Raw genomic sequence first — 20,997 nt, 5'->3', positions numbered from 1 at the left:
CTTAGCACAGTAGCTGGCACATTGCAGGCAGGCACTTGGGGGAAGCACAGTTGTGTGACTGGGTATGAAGAACAAAGGACAATCTATCTGAAATGGTCAGCATGGTGGAAGCAATCCATCCACAAGCCTGGTGGAAATGAGCTGAAACTAGGGAAATTAATGTATCAGGAAGTCTTATTGTTCTCTCCTATTCTCTTGACCTGACCATGGGGTCACAAATCAGGAAGAAAAACATGCAGAAATATCAATAATCTCATTCTTTATCCAAATTTATAAATATTTACTGTGGCCCCATGGTATATATCTACTTCTCTGGTGGCTCAGATGGTAAATAATCTTCCTGCAATGCAGGAGACTTGGATTCAATCCCTGGGACAGGCAGGAAGACCCCTGGAGAAGGGAATGGCTACCCACTCCAGTATTCTTGTCAGGAAGATTCCATGGACAGAGGAGCCTGGCAGGCTACAGTCCATGGGATTGCAAAGAGTCGGACACAACTAAGAAACTAACATTTTATATATCTCCTGATTTCTCATGAAAATTCACTCTCCGCATTTTGCATCATGCCCAGGAGGCCAGTCTCTATTAGCTGCTCTCTTGCTAGGAGGACCAACTCTTTTACTTTGACCAAGACACTTCAGGTTTAACAGTGAATGTCCTGCATCCCAGGAAACTTCTTGGTTCTCGGCAAACTGGGATGGTAATTCACGTTAGCCCTTCTCCTCCGGCTTTCCACTGGGTTTGGCCCATGGGAGGCACCAGTTGAAGATCAGATGGTGGGAGCAGATTAATGTCAGGATATTTGTGTCTAGTCTCCCTCCAGCTGAGACTGCTGATTAGAAGATATTTCCCTTCCCTCTACCAAGTTTAAATTTTCATTAGATTGTTGTTGTTCATTTGCTAAATCTGTCCGATTCTTTATAGACCTATGGATTGTGGCCTATCAGGCTCTTCCGTCCTCCACTATCTCCTGGAGTTTGCTTAAATTCATGTCCATTGAGTCGATAATGTTATCTAACCATCTCATCTTTTGCTGCCCCCTTCTCCTTTTGCCTTCAATCTTTCCCAGCATCACGGTATGTATTAGATCTCCTTCTAACAGCTACCTTTCCAAGGTTCTTCTCCTTCATGACCAGGGGCAGTAATGCCCCCCTTTAGTTGTTAAACCCAGGAACTGTGCTTTTCCTTAAGCCACATCTACATCTTTGTAAATGTACCTTTGTTAGACTCCCCTTAAATTTGTAATGACTGCCACTCATTTGCTGATGACCCCTGACTGATGCTGGCCCTGGCTCCTGAGAACTATGCTTGGATACTGTGACAGATATGAAAAAAAAAAAAGTATGAAACAGGATCTCTGCTTACAACCCAGTGGGAAGAAATGGTTTGTAATAAAGTCATTGAGAAGCAGTGAAGCAACTTCTGAGCCTTTTTCAGCTGTTAAATGAAGGGAATGAACTCAAAATATGCTTTCAGGGATTCCACAAAACAAGAACATATTTTCTGCCAATTTTTGTTTTTGTTTTTTATCTCACTAACTATCTTTATCACTGTCTAACTGATACTTTATTAAAAGTAAACAAGATTTTCAAGGTAGTTTCTGGATCCAACACAGTAAGACTGCTGACATCTTAATAAAGTGCTAAACTAAATGCAATGTTCAGGAACAGCCAGGGAGAGGAGTGAGCAGGGCTGGCTTGATATTGTCAAGGAAGGTGTCAATGAGAAGACGGACAAACAAGCTGGGCTTTAAGGATGGGCACTTTGGGATACAAGGGAGTCAGGGGAATGAATGGGCTTCCCAGGTAGCGCTAGTGGCAAAGAATCTGCCTGCCAATCAAGAGATGCAAGAGACATGGACTCCATCCTTGGGTTGGGAAGATTCCCCTGGAGGAGGAAAATGGTAACCTACTTCAGGATTCTTGCCTGAAAAACTCTATGAACAACAGGAGTGTGGCAGGCTACCTTCCACGGGATTGCAAAGAGTCAGACAAGACTGAATGACTGAGCATACACAGAAGGATGAAGGCATTCCAGGTTAAGGCAAACTATGAATTTAAACAAGACCTGCAGGGAAGCCTAGTGGGTGATGAAAAGGCAATGGAGAAGATAAAATGATTTGTTAGAGACGGAATCCACTGAAACTAGACTTCAGAAGCCTCTAATGCCAGGGCAATCTGATTGGCACAGGTGTCCTGTTGTCCTGGGTCGGGAAGAAGAACAAGTTATTCTAAGAGTCTAAGATGTGGACATAATTTCCTGCAATGTTAGATGGAATTTTATTTTTGTGTGTAGCAGTTCAAATAGGAATAATGCTTAAGATCATACCACACATATTCTCTATTAATAGAGATAATATGGATGCATCTGGCTCCCCATTGGATGGATTGTTTTGTATTAAACTCAGTAATCATGTACGGATGTGAGAGTTGGACTATAAAGAAGGTTGAGCACCAGAGAATTGATGCTTTTGGACTGTGGTGCTAAAGAAGACTCTTGAGAATCCCTTGGACAGCAAGGAGATCAAACCAGTCAATTCTAAAGGAAACCAACCCCGAATATTCATTAGAAGGACTGATGCTGAAGCTGAAGCTGAAGCTGAAGCTCTAATACTTTGGCCACCTGATGTGAAAAGCCGACTCATTGGAAAAGACTCTGATGCTTGGAAAGATTGAAGGCAAAAGGGGAAGGGGGCAGCAGAGGATGAGATGGTTGGGTGGCTTTCACTGACATGAATTTGAGCAAACTCCAGGAGATAGTGATGGACAGGGAAGCCTGGTGTGCTTCAGTCCATGGGTTTTCAAAGAGCTGGACACGACTTAGCAGCTGAACAATAGCAGCAATGGTTTTGGAAGCCACCCCTTGGAGGGAGGACCTCAGCATGGGCTTGGTGTTTCAGATCAGTAGCATTCAAAGGGCCCAGATCCAAGATTTAGAAAGACTCTTCATACTTCTTTGTGTTTCCTAGAAGATGATTCCCAAAACAAGGGAGTTCCCTCCGTGGAGTTATTTGGTGACTGTTTACAAATTTGCACAATTAACTTGCCTTTAAGATGTAAATATAAATCAGCCCAGGGAAACACATGATTAAGTAGCAGGCAACGTGCAGAGGGTTTTAAAAGCTGCCAGTGAGGGGTTAACCCCAGTCCTCCTACCCCACCAAACGCATTCACAGTAGTGCAAGATGCAAGCGAAGCCTACTGAGTAACCCAGCTCCCAGAATGCAGCTGGAGGCCGGCACTGTGGAGTTATTCCCAGGTGACATCGTTTGAATGTCATTTAAAGTTCACTTTCATTATTTTAATTGTCACTGTAAAAATTTCCCATTCAGGACTGATTATGTTCTAAGAGAAATCAGAACTTAAATTCCAATCAATCATAATTGAACATGTTGTTGCAAGTGGCATATAAAGCGGTGCCTCGGATGTGATTAAGACAAGTATTAGTTACTTGTGAAAAGCTGCAGGGGGATTTAGGAGCAAGTAGGATTAATTCTGAATAATTTACCTGGCCAAAGCCATCAGACAAGTGAGGGATGGAAATACTTTATGGGTGCCCCTGCATGCCTACGAAAGGGTGAGGCTGCTTCTTCAGTTCAGATGTGAATCAGCAGGAACCTGCTGAGGTTTGCGAGACCTGTGTTTCATTGAGCTCAGGGCTTCTTCAGGAGATACTGGATTTGGTCCTGGATCTTCCTGTCAATGGCTCTGTCGGTTTAGAGAAGACACTTACCTTCTTTGAATCTCAGTTTCTCCTTCTGTAAATCTTGTGCCTTAGAAAGTGGAAAATAAAATGATGGTTAAAATAACATAACAGCTGGGTGTTCCCTAGTGGTCCAGTGGTTAAATCTTTGCTCTACCACTGCAGGGGGTGCAGGATTGAGTTCTGGTCAAAAAAGTAAGATTTCACCTGTTGCATGGAGCAGCCAAATGCATGCATACATATATATATATGCATGCGTGCGTGCTCAGTCCCTTTAGTCGTGTCTGACACTTGGCAGCCCCGTGGACTGTAGCCCACCGGGTTCCTCTGTCCATGGGATTCTCCAGGCAAGAATACTGGAGTGGGCTGCTGTGCCCTCTTCCAGGGGATCTTTCCAACCCAGGCATCAAACCCATGTCTCTTATGTCTCCTGCACTGGCAGGCAAGTTCTTAACCAGTAGTGCCACGTGGGAAGCCATTTATATATATATATATAATATAGCACCTTGTAAACCCCAAAGTACTGCTAACATTGCTAAATTGTTATCAAATGTTGGCTTCACACAAGGATGAACCTGAAGTCCAAGGATAGCTACACTATTAGGATAGGAAGAGGATGGCATGTGTGTGGCCATCAGTTGACCCAGCCTAACACACTGGCCTCATTGATATTGTTCCTCAGGGAGCAGGGTCAGAGTGCAGCAGTGGAATCTCCATCCTTCCTGCCTGTGTCCCTCCTTCCCTGCCTCTCCTCAGATCCAGCTGTGCCCACCGCCACCAGATTCAAGGAGCCATCCTTGCTGGGATTTGGAGATCTTGGTTTCTTTCCATGCACAGAACTAGGAACTGATGCCTTGGTATAAGAACTGGCACAAAACTGAGAACTTTGAGCAGAGGGGAAGTTAAGCTCACAGCCTGTGGAATTAAACAGATCAAGTTTAAACTGTCAAGTTTCTTAATCTCAGAGGCCCCATATTCACACCTGAAAAATAAGAGACTATAGCTATCTCATGGAGCCATGGAAAGGATGAACATAGTGCCTGGCAAATTGTAGGCCATCAGAAATGGTAGTTATCATTAACACTGCAAACCCAGCCTGGCAGCAATGCAATTTTGAGATTAGTGCAGGATTTTCAAAGGAACACCAGAAGCCAGGGCCCCTGGTTTCTGTTTCCCTAAGGTTTCTGACTGATGACATGACCATATTCAGGGTTGATTTCCTTTAGGATTGACTGATTTGACCTCCTTGCTGTCTAAGGGACTTTCAAAAGTCTTCTCCAACACCACAAGTCAAAAGCATCAATTCTTCGGTGCTCAGCCTTCTTTATCATCCAGCTCTCACGTCTGTGCATGACTACGGGAATATAGCTTTGACCTTTATTGGCAAAGTGATGTCTCTGCTTTTTAATATGCTTTCTAGGTTTGTCATAGCTTTTCTTCCAAAAAGCAAGCATCTTGAGGAGGATGATGATGTAATCATGGTCCTGACTTCTCTCTGCACCCTAGTGCCAGTGGCTCCCCTCCTGGTGGGAGTCAGGACACAGAACAGGACGTGACTACCTGTGATTGTACGCTACTTGGGAAGTACCAACAGCTTGCATTTCTGGAACCTCCCAGAAACAGGAGGACCCTCATGTCTTTCCTCCCCCAGCTCACCTACAAACCAATTTTCTTGGAAAGAGAAGTCAGGGAAACCAGCAGGAACCTAATAAAGGTCTCTGAAAACAATGTTTCTCCATTTGAAAAATAAACTATGTCTTTAAATGCATTAACTCTGTGGGGAAATAAATGTAATAAACCAAATTCAATCCCTGCCAACATTTGTTTTCTTATCTATGTAAAATCAATATACTTGTTGCAATTATGTCTTTCAATAAATCCTCCCAAAGTCTTATTTTCTCATAAGATTTCCTGCCGCACTCAGATTCATTGCATTCATTTTCCATCTAGAGAAATTGTTTCTTGCATTTTTGAGCCATCCGGTTTCCTTGAAGGATGCTGCTCCCCTCCCTCTGCCCTCCTTGTCTGCCGCCTGTCTTCTGCTAGGGCCGTTTAGGCGACAATTACTTTAATTGGATTGTAGTTGTGGGCTGGGATTGGTACTGGTGGGAACAGCCCTCTTTGGTGTAGGAGTGAACTTCCCTGCCCAGAGCTGGTCTCTGCCTGCACCCTCCTTGGCATGGTCCTGGAGGGCAACTGATGGGGACAGCAGCCATCTGTGGTCTCAGAAGTGAGCACATGGTTATTCTATTAAAAGATGGATGCCGCAGCTCTGACAACTCTTCAAACAGGAACATTTATTTTTTAATGGATGTGCGTATACTCTTGGGCTTCCTATCTCTGTCAAGCTTAGGGGAGATGGGTCACAGTGCTTTAGAGCCAAAAGAAGCTCAAAGAACATCAGTGCACCCATCCACCTGCCTCCCACTCCTTATGTTATTATGGGTATCCGATGAGTCCTGTGTGCCCGAGACTCCCCGCTGCCTGCACTTAGTAGTGATCTCAGTGACGCAGCAGTGAGCAGTGGTTTGAGGAGAGATCTTAATTGCCTGCCCAGAAATTGAACCTGGGTAGCCTGGATGGAACCAGGAATCCTAACCACCAGACCAGCAAGGGTTTGAGGCTAGAAGCTATTTTTCCCTGAATTTTTGCCCCCACTGAAAAATGCATTTATCACGGAGGCAAAAATGATAAATGCATGTGTGAAGTTTATTATTTGAGACACAACAGCAAGTGGAGAACACACAGAGAATCTATTTAAATAAGACAGAATCAAGACAGAGATGCACACCTGAGAGAAAGGGTATGGATGTCCCCTCTAGTGAGGAGGAGCACTAAAAAGAGACAGTTAAGTCGTTTATATCAGGCAGTTCTTCCAGGACTTGGATTACTTTTAGGCAATGACCTGGTTTCTATTAATATTTTCACACCTGACCTGCCCTAAGACCCTCCCCAACATGCGTGTGCAAATTTTTTCGAGATGGATTCCAGCCTTGAGGCCTATGGGACACACTTAGCATCACATATTATGGGTTGGTGCCGCCTCTTTGTAACCGTCAAGGAGTCTTTGAATGTGAAATGTCTCCCTTGTCCCAAGGAGGGGAAATATATGATCTCCTGATCCTTTACTCAAACAGGGCTGACCCACTCTCTGTTTCTGCCATGCCTGTTATCTTAAGGTGTCCACAGGAGGCAAAGCCTGGCTATTTACCCTGTTTCAGTTGTTTACTTCCATTTCAGAGAGCAAACAGGAGGCTCCCTATAAATATCTAACCTGGACCCCACCTACTTCCTGTTTCAGGAAATGCAAACAGGAGGCTAGTTTTAAGTGTCTAGCTTGAAGTCCATCTTTTTCTTGCTCCTAGAAAGAGGCGACCAGTTGCAGATGCTTAGCCTGTGAAACAGAAGGCAATGGCACCCCACTCCAGTACTCTTGCCTGGAAAATCCCATGGGTGGAGGAGCCTGGTAAGCTGCAGTCCATGGGGTCGCTAAGAGTTGGACACGACTGAGCGACTTCACTTTGACTTTTCACTTTCATGCATTGGAGCAGGAAATGGCAACCCATTCCAGTGTTCTTGCTTGGAGAATGGGGGAGCCTGGTGGGCTGCTGTCTATGGGGTCGCACAGAGTCGGACATGACTGAAGCGACTTAGCAGCAGCAGCAGCAGCAGCAGTCACTCAGTCATCTCCAACTCTTTGCGACCCCATGGACTCTAGCCCGCCAGGCTCCTCTGTCCATGGGATTCTCCAGTCAAGAATACTGGAGTGGGTTGCCATTCCCTTCTCCAGGGGATCTTCCAGACCCAGAGACAGAACCCAGGTCTCCTGCATTGCAGGGAGATTCTTTACTGTCTGAGCCACAAGGGCAGCCCAATGCCTAGCCTGGGGAGCATCTATCTCCTGCCTTAGTGGAACATCATGTAGGTGGCTTCCCCCTCCTCCTTACAGGAGGCAGGATACTGGGTTTGGGAATGGGAGTGACTTGTCTAGGTGGTGAGCTCAGAGCCTGGGTGCATGACTCCCAAACTCCCAGCACAAGGTTAGGTACTGCCTGATGCCAGTCTCTGCTTAGCTGAATGGCCTTCTTGCCTCTCCTCCTCCAGGCGGTATTTAGTGCCCACTGTTTCTTCCTGTCCCAGTGTTGGCCATCCTCTCAGATCTCTTCCCAAGCTTCCCCAGGTTTCTTTGCAGCTCCCCCTGGATCCCCCCTCCCTTGTCTTCCACCCAGTCTTCTCCCTGAGGATCTGCTCCAGTCAGGAGGGGCCCAGCCCCTGACCTGGCCCCCACACACAGGGCCCTGCTGCAAATTGGCTGCTTGTTTCAATGACTCTTCTGGGTGACTGCGAAGACAAGGAGGAAACACTTGAAAGGGCTTTCTCTTCCAAAATGCTGTTTGTTGTGACAGGACAAGAAAAGGCCATCAGCCTCGGAGGAGACCTGGCAGCAGGGCACAGCTTGACGAGCTGAGGAGACAGGAGATGAATGAGCTGCCAGGGCCACCAAACAGACGGTAGACTTTCACTTATTTATTAAGCTAAATTATTTACATGAAGGAGTCGGCTGCTCTGAGTAATTTATCTCACGCTCTGAGTCCAAACACTGTTTTCAGCAGGAGTGGTTGACCCTGGCCAAAAAAATGTAGAAACCAGAGAGAACTCATTCGACTTTTCCCCACGGACCTCTGTACCGTGGAGAAGAAGGAGGGATTTGCAGAGAGAAAGGTCCTTGGTGTGTAATGTGCCATCCACCACAAACGAGACATCTCCTACAGCCACAGCTCTCCCATCTTCTCTGCTGATTGGTCCAGTACCCTAGACTATGAAAGTACCAGGTTAAAGGAGACTTGAGATGTGGCCAGAGGCTGCCAAAACATCAAACCACATCCTGCAAAGATGCAGAAGCCCCATTTGATATTTATGAAGCCTTCGTGGAATCTCTCCCCTCCCCATATAGGAATTTGGTAATTATCATGGGGGGGGGGGGGGGGCAATTGCTAGTCATCTCTTTCCAATGATTAATCAGTAGAAAAGGCCAGACATGTGTAGAAACCCAAGCCTGAGCAGTTAGCCTGGTCCTCCTCAGTGTGGGAGGGGGACCAGAATGTGCCAAAGAGTATGAAGTCCAGACATCATTATTCTTTCAAAACTCAGCAACGGGGAGTTTTCACCTCCGGGGGAAGTCCGCTTAGTTTAAATGAAAAGGACACCACCAGCTTCCACTTGTGATGTAGAAATGGTCACTTCCTAATGCTCGGGTGTCTTTGGAAGACTTAATGCACTTCAAAAAGAACAACGAAATAGTTCCCTGGAGCATGTCTTTTGTGACTCCTATCTTTTCTGGAAAAGAAGATAGAGCAGAAATAAAACATAAATATGGAAGGAAAGGCTCCAGGCCCCAGGTTTTGGAACTGAACAGAACTGGGTTGCATTTTTTGGACTCTGTTTAGTGACTGCATTTCCACATTTCCACTTCTATATTTCTGCAGAGTGGATAACGATAGCCTCATGGAGCTGATTTTAAGAATAGTTTTCTCATTGAAAGATTAATAAACTCTCGGTAAAAGAGTTCTCACATGATCAGCAGCCAGTACAATGGTGAAGGTCACTATTGTTGTTTTACTCTCTGGGTTCCTTATGATCTTCCATTTGCAGGTGCAATGGTTTATGAACACGTGACTGTCCTTTTCATCCAGTGGAAGAAACAAAAAGTACTTTAAAACTCCAAAAGTGCAGGAAGCCCTTCTGTTTCTTTCATACCCTCCCAAGGACCTACAGGTTAGCATATGCTATCTCCCTGATGTTCAATCAAAACTATGCTTGCCAGCAGTATAAAGGTGATATGCTGTCCAGAGGCACATGGTTTGGTGGAAAGGCCTTTGGGTTTCCAGCCAGAGGTCATAGTTTTAAATTCTGTTTCTACTACTTACTTGTTGGTGACCTCAGACTGTTCCTACTCAGTTATCCTCTTTAGAACCCTCTGAGACAGATGCTGGCATCTAGAGTTTATAGTTGAGGAAATTCAGGCTCCATAAGCATTTGAGTGCAAAACACTAAACAGGCATAGCTATAACTTTCATTATCAAATGGTGAAGATTCACGCTTGGGTACAGAAGGATGTGTAGTAAGGTGGTTTTCAGGCTGTGTGAATGGATTTTCACTAAGCCCTTCCCAGTCTCATTCCTTCTGAGAGGTGGGGCTCATCAGGCAGGACAGGCCCACGTGTGGACAGGCTAACACAGTGAACTGGCCCATGAGGTGATCCTGCCTATGATTCAGACTACCAGGCAGAGTCCATGGAAATGAATGGTTCATTAAAATGGTTGACAAAAAGTTTAATGTAAAGACAATCTACACAAGGGTAGGTAGGTTTCAGGGAAAACTCTATAGATAATACTTAGGTGGGACAAACGTTGGGATTCTAACAGCCCCACTAGGCCTGAAAAAGGTACAGGGAGTGGGGGTAAGCAGTTTCTGGAAAACATGTGTGTCAGATAGCACTTGAGAACTCTGGGCAAGTGAGCCATGCACCACCAGCCCAAAAGGATAGAGGGAGCCGAGGGAACAAACACCTCTTCCTCTTGTCATCCAATGAAGTTGAATTCATCCTGCAGGGGACCTGTTAATGGAAGTCAATGTCCTGTCCCCAGGCACAGAGCAAGTGAAAAAGGGAGGGGAGTGAGCAGAGTGGATCAGGAGGGGTCTGCAGAAGGCACTCTACTTATTGACTGTGTTACCATGATACGCACAAAAAGGTAAGTAGGCTTCTTTATTTATCCAACCAAGCAGGGCAAGTAACGGGGAGTTTCCAGGATCCCACATGTCTCTGTGAATGGAGCAGTAACTTCTCTGGCCACTTCTTCTAAAATTCAGATATTAGAAAACAAGCTAACAAATTGCACCCTTAGCAGTGAGACCTCAGTGACCTCTTCTTTGGTGCTTGATCTTTCGAAATCACCAGTGCTTTAAACAACCAATCTTTGGATTTGGATTTTTCTGTTGAGGACTTGGGCTGCACTGATACAATCTCAGGACAGTTGGTCAATTCAGTGGGAGGAGAAACCTCAGTAGCCATGTGTTAATCTTCGAAAAGCCAATTGATCCCATCTTCACTCTTTAATCATTTGCTTCAGGCATTGTGCCCTGTTGGTTCCTGTTTCATTCTTGGCTCCTCACACCTGAGTACCCACAGGTGTTCATTTTCCCAGTCTGGTTGGGGTCAGTCCGAGTCTAATGGTGACTGAAGCTGCAGTACAATGAGAACCTTGTATGCACCAGGATTAAGTTACTCACTTAATATAAGAATGAGGGGAATGGGCCTTACTCCTTCAGTTCTTTTGCTTGACAGCCAGATCCATATCTTTAGGATCAATCTTGATGACAAATTTGTCCAAGATACACAACTTTTGTTTCATCCCCTTCTTCATATGCTGAGTTATCTCAGTCTGTGGCACAAGTCTCCTGCCTTCATCTTTACCCTTCACTGTATGCATTCATTCATTCAGTGTTTATGAGAGCCTGTTCTATCAGTCATGCAGTCCTTTGTCCTCCTGTTTGGTGGTCTTGATTATCCTCCTAGAAGTAGGATACAGAATTCAGCATAAACTTCACCCAACCCAAAACCCAAGGTCTTGTTGCCCTTGATCAAACACTTCCTGAGGATTGACAGTCTATCAGTTGACAGTCTATCATTCTTTAAAGAGTCCATGGACCACTTGAAACCACACTTTCCCAGCTAATTGGAAGTCTAACTACTACTTTCTGGTTGGCTCGCAACTGCCTTAATCACTTCTTCCCGATTTCCCTGGCCCTCGGACCAGCATTTACAGAGTGTCACACCCGGCTCTCAGGCCCCACTTTCTCCTGGTCATGCTGTTTGGAGCCAATCATCATCTCTCACAGGAGAGTCCTCATGATTGCCAGGGAGCTCTAGAGCAGTTTCTATTTCATAGTCAAGAACTTTCAGAAAACTCTGTGAAGGCTTTCCCAATAGCCCTAGACAGAGAGAGAGAGAGAAAAAAAAAGTCGGTGGGAGAGACATTGCCTGTTATTTTGCTTTACCAACCTCTAGATATTTACCAACTTCTTTTTAAATGAATCTTTCTCTTCTGGAAGTTCTGTGAGATTAGGATCAAATTGTTTTTAGGGATCTGCTTGCTACTGCTGCTAAGTCACTTCAGTTGTGTCTGACTCTGTGTGACCCCATAGACTCCACCAGGCTCCCCTGTCCCTGGGATTCTCCAGGCAAGAACACTGGAGTGGGTTGCCATTTCCTTCTCCAGTGCATGAAAGTGACAAGTGAAAGTGAAGTTGCTCAGTCGTGTCTGACTCTTAGCAAACCATGGACAGCAGCCTATCAGACTCCTCCATCCATGGGATTTTCCAGGAAAGAGTACTGGAGTAGGGAGTCAGTGCCTTCTCCTAAGCAGGGATCTGCTTAGGATAGATAATTGTATTAGACTAAATGATCATCTGCCCTGATGACTACATGACAGGTAACAGAATGAATGAGTGTTAATCAATTGGAAGACACAAAGATGACAAAGGTAAGGTTCCGGACCACAGAGAGGTCTTTACAATCTTTGATAATCATGGTCTAGCAGGAAAATGGTCATGAACACGCTCCACTTATATACATGCTCAGGGGAAGAAAGTGCCAACTGAAGGAATAAGCAAAGAACTGCAGAAGCCCCAAGGAAGGAGACATTCTTTGTCTAGAAGGCCCATGGAAGTTCTCCAGAGAAGAGGGTTCCTGGGGGGGTGGGGGGTGGGCAGCTTCCACTCTTCCTTGTCTTTCAGAAGTAAAATTTACCAAACATCCCCTTAGAAGGTCCTATCGGGCTGCATTGGTATTGAATTCTATTTTCAGGCCGACTTGGTCGGATGCTTCTCAAAGAGGTATATTCTAAGTGAATTGTTTTTCTCAGACTGTAACATGTTGCCTTCACTGTACTTCCTATGCTTTTCTCCCCAAGATAACTAGTGCAAGCAGGTCTAACCTCTCCTTAGTAGTTCAGAAGGGATTATTTGCTTGTCCCTAGAAAACAAAAGAGGTTGATAGCATTGGAGTTTCAGGCACTGTGGAACCTGACTGCTACAGAAGGTCAGTATTTTGATAGAGGTACCTCTCTCATCCATTCAGATAAAATTAGGTGATAAGTCTGTGTAACTGGTGGAGAGGAAATGGCAACCCACTCCAGTATTCTTGCCTGGGAAAATCCCATGGACAGAGGAGCCTGGTGGGCTACAGTCCATGGGATCACAAAAGAGTTGGCCATGGGGTCCCAAACGAGTCAGACACGACAAAGTGACTAACCAACAAAATGTGTAATTGTACCTTTGGAGGGGGGTTCCGCTTAATATCACTAGTCAGACAGCGTTGATTCTTGTCTACTTCCAAATTTATTTCTATTCATTGAAATAAATTATCCAGATGCTTTTCCAGTTCATGGACAAGAGATCACTTTCCACTCTTTGCTCACAACACAGATGGGAGTCGGGGAGGATGGACAGTATAATAAGAGTATTGCCACATTTGCTACATATTGGAGAGGAGTGCGCACTTGGAACTTGAGGCTCAGCACTCGGGCCTGCGTGCTCACAGAATGACTCAGAGATTACATTTTTATAGAACAGCCACTTCCACTCACCTAAAGTGATCTTTACTTAATAATAACAGAGCTGGTTAAGTTGCTATTCACATCACCCACAGACTATCTTGGAAAAATCTTATTTTAAACTCTTTGGCTTCTCCTACCCAAACATGAGGGAAAATGCTACGCTTTTCTCCAAAATCTCATTATCTAGAGAATCGGATGTTCCCACGAAAGATTCAGGAACTCTTGAAATTATGGCTCTTCAGGCTCTTCCTGAAGAAGGGAGGGGACAGTATTCTGAGATTTTTCATATGCTTGAGTCTCATCTCCTCTACTGAGCTTCCTCTGACTATTCTAGTTTCATTGATAGTTAGTCTCCTCAAATTCATTTTCTGTAGAATCTTGTTGACAACCATGAATGAATGGCTTTGGGGCTGCAAATAAAGGTTTAGTCATTTGATTTTTATAAAATGGATATCTATGTATTAGTCTTACCTCTAATTTTATCATAAGTCCTAGATGGCAGGTGCTATGCCTCAGTGTATAATTTTTTATATAACACATAGTTGCCTATGTAATATAGCATCTCACTGAGAAAATATCTAGGGAAAAAGAGAATATAGGCAGTTCATTGGGTTGGAGGTACCTCTCTATTTTTATTACACTTGACTTCTATTTTTGCCTTTTATCAGTGTGTTACAGTATCTTAACAGCGCCTGGCACTAAGTGGGTACCCAATAAATGTTTACAAAGTCATTAAATGATACAAGGATTCAGAATTCAATGGTTATTTTTTTCCTGACTTCTCCCTCACAGAAAACAAACAAACAAAACTCAACCTGTTTATATCTAGAAATGTTAGAATGGGAAAAGATGTTGAAGGTGCTACATTTTCATATTCTTTATGAACACTAATTCCATTCACAACACACTTAGTGAAAAATCAAAAAGCTCTCTACTTTTCAGGCCAGTTCAGTCTCTCTAGGGACACCTTTAACTATTGTAAAACCTTCCAATGTGTGCCCTATTCCTAAGCAATAGGTTGTTTCCATGGAGTTGATGACCAAAGCCCAAAACTAAAGAAAGGAAAGAGGAGACTGTCCTTAGTGTTCTGGAAGAAGCCTTCCACATTTGGGGTCTGAGCTAATAAAGAGATGATGAGGCAGCCTTGCAACCACCTACCACAGTCGCTAATTCCACATTGCTCCTCACAACCCATTCCCAGTATCTATGCGTGCATATTCTGCTCAGTCTTGTTCAGCGCTGGGACCCCACAGACTGTAGCCTGCCAGGCTTCTCTGTCCATGGAACTTTCCAGGCAAGAATAATGGAGTATGTTGCCAATTCCTACTCCACCCAATTTATATGAGAAGAGGCTAAAAAAGGAAGCTGAACGTGAAATTATTTAAGTTGTATGCCCTTTAACTCAGTTTTAGCTACACACCAGGCTATGCAAGGAAGTTTCAGGAGAATCAGTGTAGCTAAACCTGCAGGAATGAACACCAAGCTTTCACTCCCAGGCTGGATGCTTATTGAGCTATACAATACATCAAGTCCACAGTGGTGCTGCCCAGGAGTAATGAAGGGAACCTGACATGAGTATTTTGAAGTTTAGGATGATACAGAGGGTGCCAGATTCCTTCCTGGACATTTCTTATACAAAGTGGCTTGCTAGAATAGGTCTAAATCAGGAAATTTAATATGGACTATGTGTGGGGGTGGTGGTTCTCCTGGGAGAAAAATGGGACAGTTTCCACTCCAAAAAAAACTCAGAAGTTTCAGGAATCCATCTGAACATTCAAATGAGAAGAAGAACACTGTCAGCCCTATGAAGAGGGCTTGGGAGCATGAGAGCTCCCTGCTTCTTCCTTCTTCCAGGAAACATGAGAGCTCCCCTCTGAGGCATCCATAATTACTGAGGAAACCAAATACTAACCCCCAAAAACCTAGGCTTACAATTTCCACAGCCATCACTGGATTAGGGATGCCACAAGTAGCAGAAGAACCAGATCAACCTAGGGACCATAGAGTCAAGACCACCTCTTCCAATATATTTTGTCCTCTTGTATCAGCCTCTGACAGCAGCAATAACAGCAATAGGAACAACCTAGAGAGAGAGCAAAAGCATAAATTATAGGCCCATCACACTTAAGATCCTGAGCTAGGCCAAACCCGAGCTGAGGGGAAGGAGAGAGATGATAACATTTAAATTTAAAATGGACTTTATTGAATTAACAAACAAAAAAAATACTACAGCATATGTCATTGAATTTTGACAAAACATTGAATTTATCAAACCATGGTTGAAGTGAAGGTGCTCAGTCGTGTCCGATTCTTTGCGACCCCATAGACTGTAGCCTACCAGGCTTCTCCGTCCATGGGATTTTCCAGGCAAGAGTACTGGAGTGGGTTCCCATTTCCTTCTCCAGAGGATCTTCCTGACCCAGGGATCAAACCCGGGTCTCCCGCATTGTAGGCAAATGCTTTCCATCTGAGCCACCAGGGAAGCCACCATGGTTGAAGGCATTCATTAAAACAAAACAAAACAACAACAGGTGTTTAAAAATACTTATACACCACTAATTTTGACCATTCAAGAAACTAGCTATATTACCATTGAGCCAAAATAAGATTCCCTATAACATAACATCCACCCATTGATCCTAGTCCTTCCACCTAAAGTCACCCTCAACTTCCTCTTTCATATAAGGACCCTTGAGCTACCAAAGATGGTTGCTTGTTCTTCTCTAGACTGAACTTGTGCTGTTTTATTAACTGTTTTCCTGGGCTTTTGCTTCCAGATTCCGTACTTTTCTGTGGCTCTCCTTTGAAAAGTCTCCTGTTTGTCAGGATCTGTTCAGGAATGTGGTGACAGAAAGTATATCTAGCATTCCTGCTAGCCAGAATAGAATAGCATGGGAAAGCATTCTTTCTCTTGATCTGGAAGCCATGTGTATTTGTACATGCTCACTCACGTCTGACTCTTTGTGACCCTATGGACTGTCCCCACCACGTTCCTCTGTTGATGGAATTTTCCAGATAAAAATGCTAGAATGGGTTGCCATTTCCTCCTCCAAGGGATCTTCCCAATCCAGGGAGTGAACCCAGGTCGCCTGCATTGCACACAGATTCAATAAATAGCAAACAAATAGCAAAAAACAAAATAACAACAAAAGAAAATCTAGAGTAGCTACATTACTCTCAGACACACAGATTTCAAAGAAAAGAATATTAGCAGGAAAGAAGAGAGTTATTTTTAACATACTAAAGAAGTTAATTCATCAAGAGGAGATGACAATTCTATACGTTTATGCACCTAATAACAGAGTTCCAAAATACATGCAGCAAAAACTGACAAATAAATCCACTTTATGTTTGGTGATTTCAATACCCTTCTCTCAATAATTGACCAAACAAGTAAAAAGAAAATCACTAGGAATATGAAAGACTCGAACAATCCTATTAGCCAACTTGACCTAATTTACATTTATAGAATATTTTATCCAACATTATCCAACAGCAGAGTACCATTCTTCTCAAGTGCACACAGAATATTTACCAAACTAGACTGTATTCTGGGTTATTAAAAGTGTCTCAATAAATCTAAAAGAATTTAACTCATACCAAGTAGGATCTCTGACCATTGTGAAATTAGATAAAAAATCAATTAACAGAAAGATATTTGGAGAAGGCAACGGCAACCCACTCCAATACTCTTGCCTGGAAAATCCCATGGATGGAAGAGCCTGATGGGCTGCAGTCCATGGGGTCGCTAAAAGTCGGACACAACTGAGCGACTTCACTTTCACTTGTCACTTTCATGCACTGGAGAAGGAAATGGCAAGCCACTCCAGTGTTCTTGCCCAGAGAATCCCAGGGACAGGGGAGCCTGGTGGGCTGCCGTCTATGGGGTCGCACAGAGTTGGACACGACTGAAGTGACTTAGCAGCAGCAGCAGCAGCATTTGCTTACTAAATTGTTCCTTTGAGTCATGCTTAGATCAAAAAATAAATTGAAATGCAAATTAGAAATTATTTGAATTTAACGAAAAACTTGGGGACAAGATCTAAATGTTAAATCTAAACTTACAGCTTCTAGAAGAAAAGAAGAGAAAATAGTTGTGATTTTGGATTTAAGTCAAATATTTCTTAGATAGATATGATACCAAAAAATTATTTATAAAAGAAAAACAGGCATTAACTGGACTTCAGTGACAAAAATGAATGAACTATTGATATATACAATAATATAAATGAATCTCAGAATAATTATATTGACTGAAAGAAGTCAAAAAGTGCATATTGCATGATTCCACTTATATAAATTTGTAAAACATGCAAATGAATCTATAGTGACAGAACACACATCAGTGTTTGCCTTGGGAAAGGGTGGGGGTGGAGTTTGACATGGCACTGCAAAGGAAGATAATGACTATGTTCATTATCTTGATCATGATGATACTCTTACAAGTGCATACACATGTCAAAACATATCAATTATACACTTCAAACATGAGCCATTTATTGAATATCAATTCTTTATCAGCAAAGCTCTTAAAAAATCCTTTGTAGTGAGCCTTCTCGTAAACCCATCTCACAGATGCAAAAGCTTAGCTACAGAGATGTGAGGTCTTTCAGGTTTTATATCTAGATGTGACCAAGCCATTATTTGAACCCAACTCTGACTTTAGAGTTTGTTGCCACACTGGAATAATTCTTTCCACCTAAAATGTTACCGCAGCATTCAGGAGGCTCATATTAAGCTAGTATTTCATTAGATGAGTGAGGCCTTTCTCGTGTAGGCTGTGAACACATGGTGTAACCTGATGCTCAAGGCTGAGCTTTTGTCAATTCTCGGACTGTATTTCCTCCCTAAGTGATATCAGTCAGCCCTGTATGGTCAAACACCATCTCTATGCTTGATAACTTTCAAATTTGCACCTTTATCCCTAAGTTCCAGACTTCTGTATCCTATGCCTTAGACACAGAAAAGAATTACCCCTAATGCTATGGACTGAATATCTGTGTCCCCTCTCCCAATAAAAACCTAACCCAGCAATGGGATAGTATTAAAAGGTGGATCCTTTAGTGGGTAAGTCATGAGGTCATGGGGCTGGGGTCTCATCCCTTGCTCCTTCTGACACCTGAGGGCACAGCTAGAAGACAGTCTTCTATGAACCGCGAAGTGGATTATTACCAGACCTGGAATCTGCCAGGACCTTGACCTTGGCCATCCTGCTTCCATAACATGGGAAATGAATTTCTGTTTATAAGCCAGCCAGTCCATGGTACTTTGTTATAGTGGCATGAATGGACTAAGCCATCTAACAACAATGAAATATATGCTGAGAGACACTTCATTGACAAAAGGGACCTATTGAAGGAACCGTCTCTAAAAATAAAGTAGATGAGTTTGCAACAAGAAAAACCTTGCCAGGCTTCATCTCATAAACATCTGGAAAGTGAAAGTCACTCAGTCATGTCTCACTCTTTGTGACCCCGTGGAATATACAGTCCATGAAATTCTTCAGGCCAGAATATTGGAGTGGGTAGCCTTTCCCTTTTCTAGGGGATCTTCCAAACCCAGTGATTGTACCCAGGTCTCCCACATTGCAGGTGGATTCTTTACCAGCTGAGCTACCAGAGAAAACACCTGGAAGTGGACAGGAAAATTTTTTCTCATTCTTTGTCATCTTACTCAAGTCTCAAAGACCCATGCCTTCATGTTCTTCATCAGAGAAAGTGATTCTTCCATTAGCAGGAGTATAACCCATATATCCTGCATGTTGGCCAATGCGAGAATCTTTTAGGCTTATAGAGATCTACAGTGAGAACAAAGTCAAAGAAGCATCTCCTGATGACTCAGAGGAGGAGCACTACTCCAAAAACATCTACTGCAGGATGAAAAGAGAAAATTCAGGAAACTTTGACATTTTCAAAGAAATGGAAAATAATTGGTTTCCAAAAAAAAGCAAATGATAAAGAAAAGAAGTAAACTAAATAGAGGCAGAAAATTATAAGGTAAGGACCAAATGGGACAAGATATAACCAGATGAATTTAAAAGGAAAAGAAATAACATTGGAAAGAATTATAAGAAAACTGAAAAATGAAGAAGCAAAATTAAAATCTTTTTTTTTTTTTTTGAGAAACTGGCACAGACCAGAGACTCTGGAGAGACATGGTGACTAAATGCATTTTAATATCCTGGATTGGATCTCTGATCAGAAAAGGAACATGAGTAAAAAATTAATGAAATTTAAATGACTGGAGTTTTGTTAATAATAATGTTATATTCTGTGACTTCCCTAGTGACTCAGATGTTAAAGAATCTGCCTGCAATGCAGGAGACCTGGTTTCAATCCCTGGGTTGGGAAGAACCTCTGAAGAAGGGAATGGCAATCCACTCCAGTATTCTTGCCTGGAGAATTCCATGGATAGAGGAGACTGGTGGGCTATATATAGTCCATGGAGTTGCAAAGAGTCAGACACAACTAAACCAACTAACACTATGTTCTAAGGTAGGTTGAATAATGCCTTCCACCTCCTGTCACTTCAAGATGTCCACATCCTAATCCCTGGAATCTGAAAATGTTACCTTACATAGCAAAAAGAATTTTGCAGGTGTGATTAAATTAAGAATTTTGTGATGAAGAACTATTCTGGATTATCTGGATGAGTCCAATGGAATCACAAACATCCTTTTAAGAGGAAGGTGAGAAGGTCAAAAGTGCAAGATGAGACATAGAAGCAGAGGTTGGGGTGATTTGCTTTGAAGATGGAAGAAGGGACAGTAAGAAAAAGCTGTCAGCCTCTAGAAATTGGAAAAGGCTAGGAAGTACATTTGGCCTTCAGTTCAGTTAAGTTCAGTCGCTCAGTCGTGTCCAACTCTTTGCGACCCCATGAATCGCAGCACGCCAGGCCTCCCTGTCCATCACCATCTCCCGGAGTTCACTCAGACTCACGTCCATCGAGTCCGTGATGCCATCCAGCCATCTCATCCTCTGTCGTCCCTTTCTCCTCCTGCTGCCAATCTCTCCCAGCACCAGAGTCTTTTCCAATGAGTCAACTCTTCGCATGAGGTGCCCAAAGTACTGGAGTTTCAGCTTGAGCATCATACCTTCCAAAGAAATCCCAGGGCTGATCTCCTTTAGAATGGACTGGTTGGATCTCCTTGCAGTCCAAGGGACTCTCAAGAGTCTTCTCCAACACCACAGTTCAAATGCATCAATTCTTCGGTGCTCAGCCTTCTTCACAGTCCAACTCTCACATCCATACATGACCACAGGGAAAACCATAGCCTTGACTAGGCAGACCTTAGTCGGCAAAGTAATGTCTCTGCTTTTGAATATGCTATCTAGGTTGGTCATAACTTTTTTAATTTCATGGCTGCAGTCACCATCTGCAGTGATTTTGGAGCCCAAAAAAGTGAAGTCTGACACTGTTTCTACTGTTTCCCCATCTATTTCCCATGAAGTGATGGGACCAGATGCCATGATCTTCGTTTTCTGAATGTTGAGCTTTAAGCCAACTTTTTCACTCTCCTCTTTCACTTTCATCAAGAGGCTTTTTAGCTCCTCTTCACTTTCTGCCATAAGGGTGGTGTCATCTGCATATCTGAGGTTATTGATATTTCTCCCAGAAATCTTGATTCCAGCTTGTGTTTCTTCCAGTCCAGCGTTTTTCATGATGTACTCTGCATAGA

This window comes from Capricornis sumatraensis, chromosome 6 (genome assembly GCF_032405125.1).
Source record: "Capricornis sumatraensis isolate serow.1 chromosome 6, serow.2, whole genome shotgun sequence".
NCBI classification, from domain to species: Eukaryota; Metazoa; Chordata; class Mammalia; order Artiodactyla; family Bovidae; genus Capricornis; species Capricornis sumatraensis.
The sequence above is the reverse complement of the archived record's forward strand: the minus strand, read 5'-3'. Positions refer to the sequence as shown.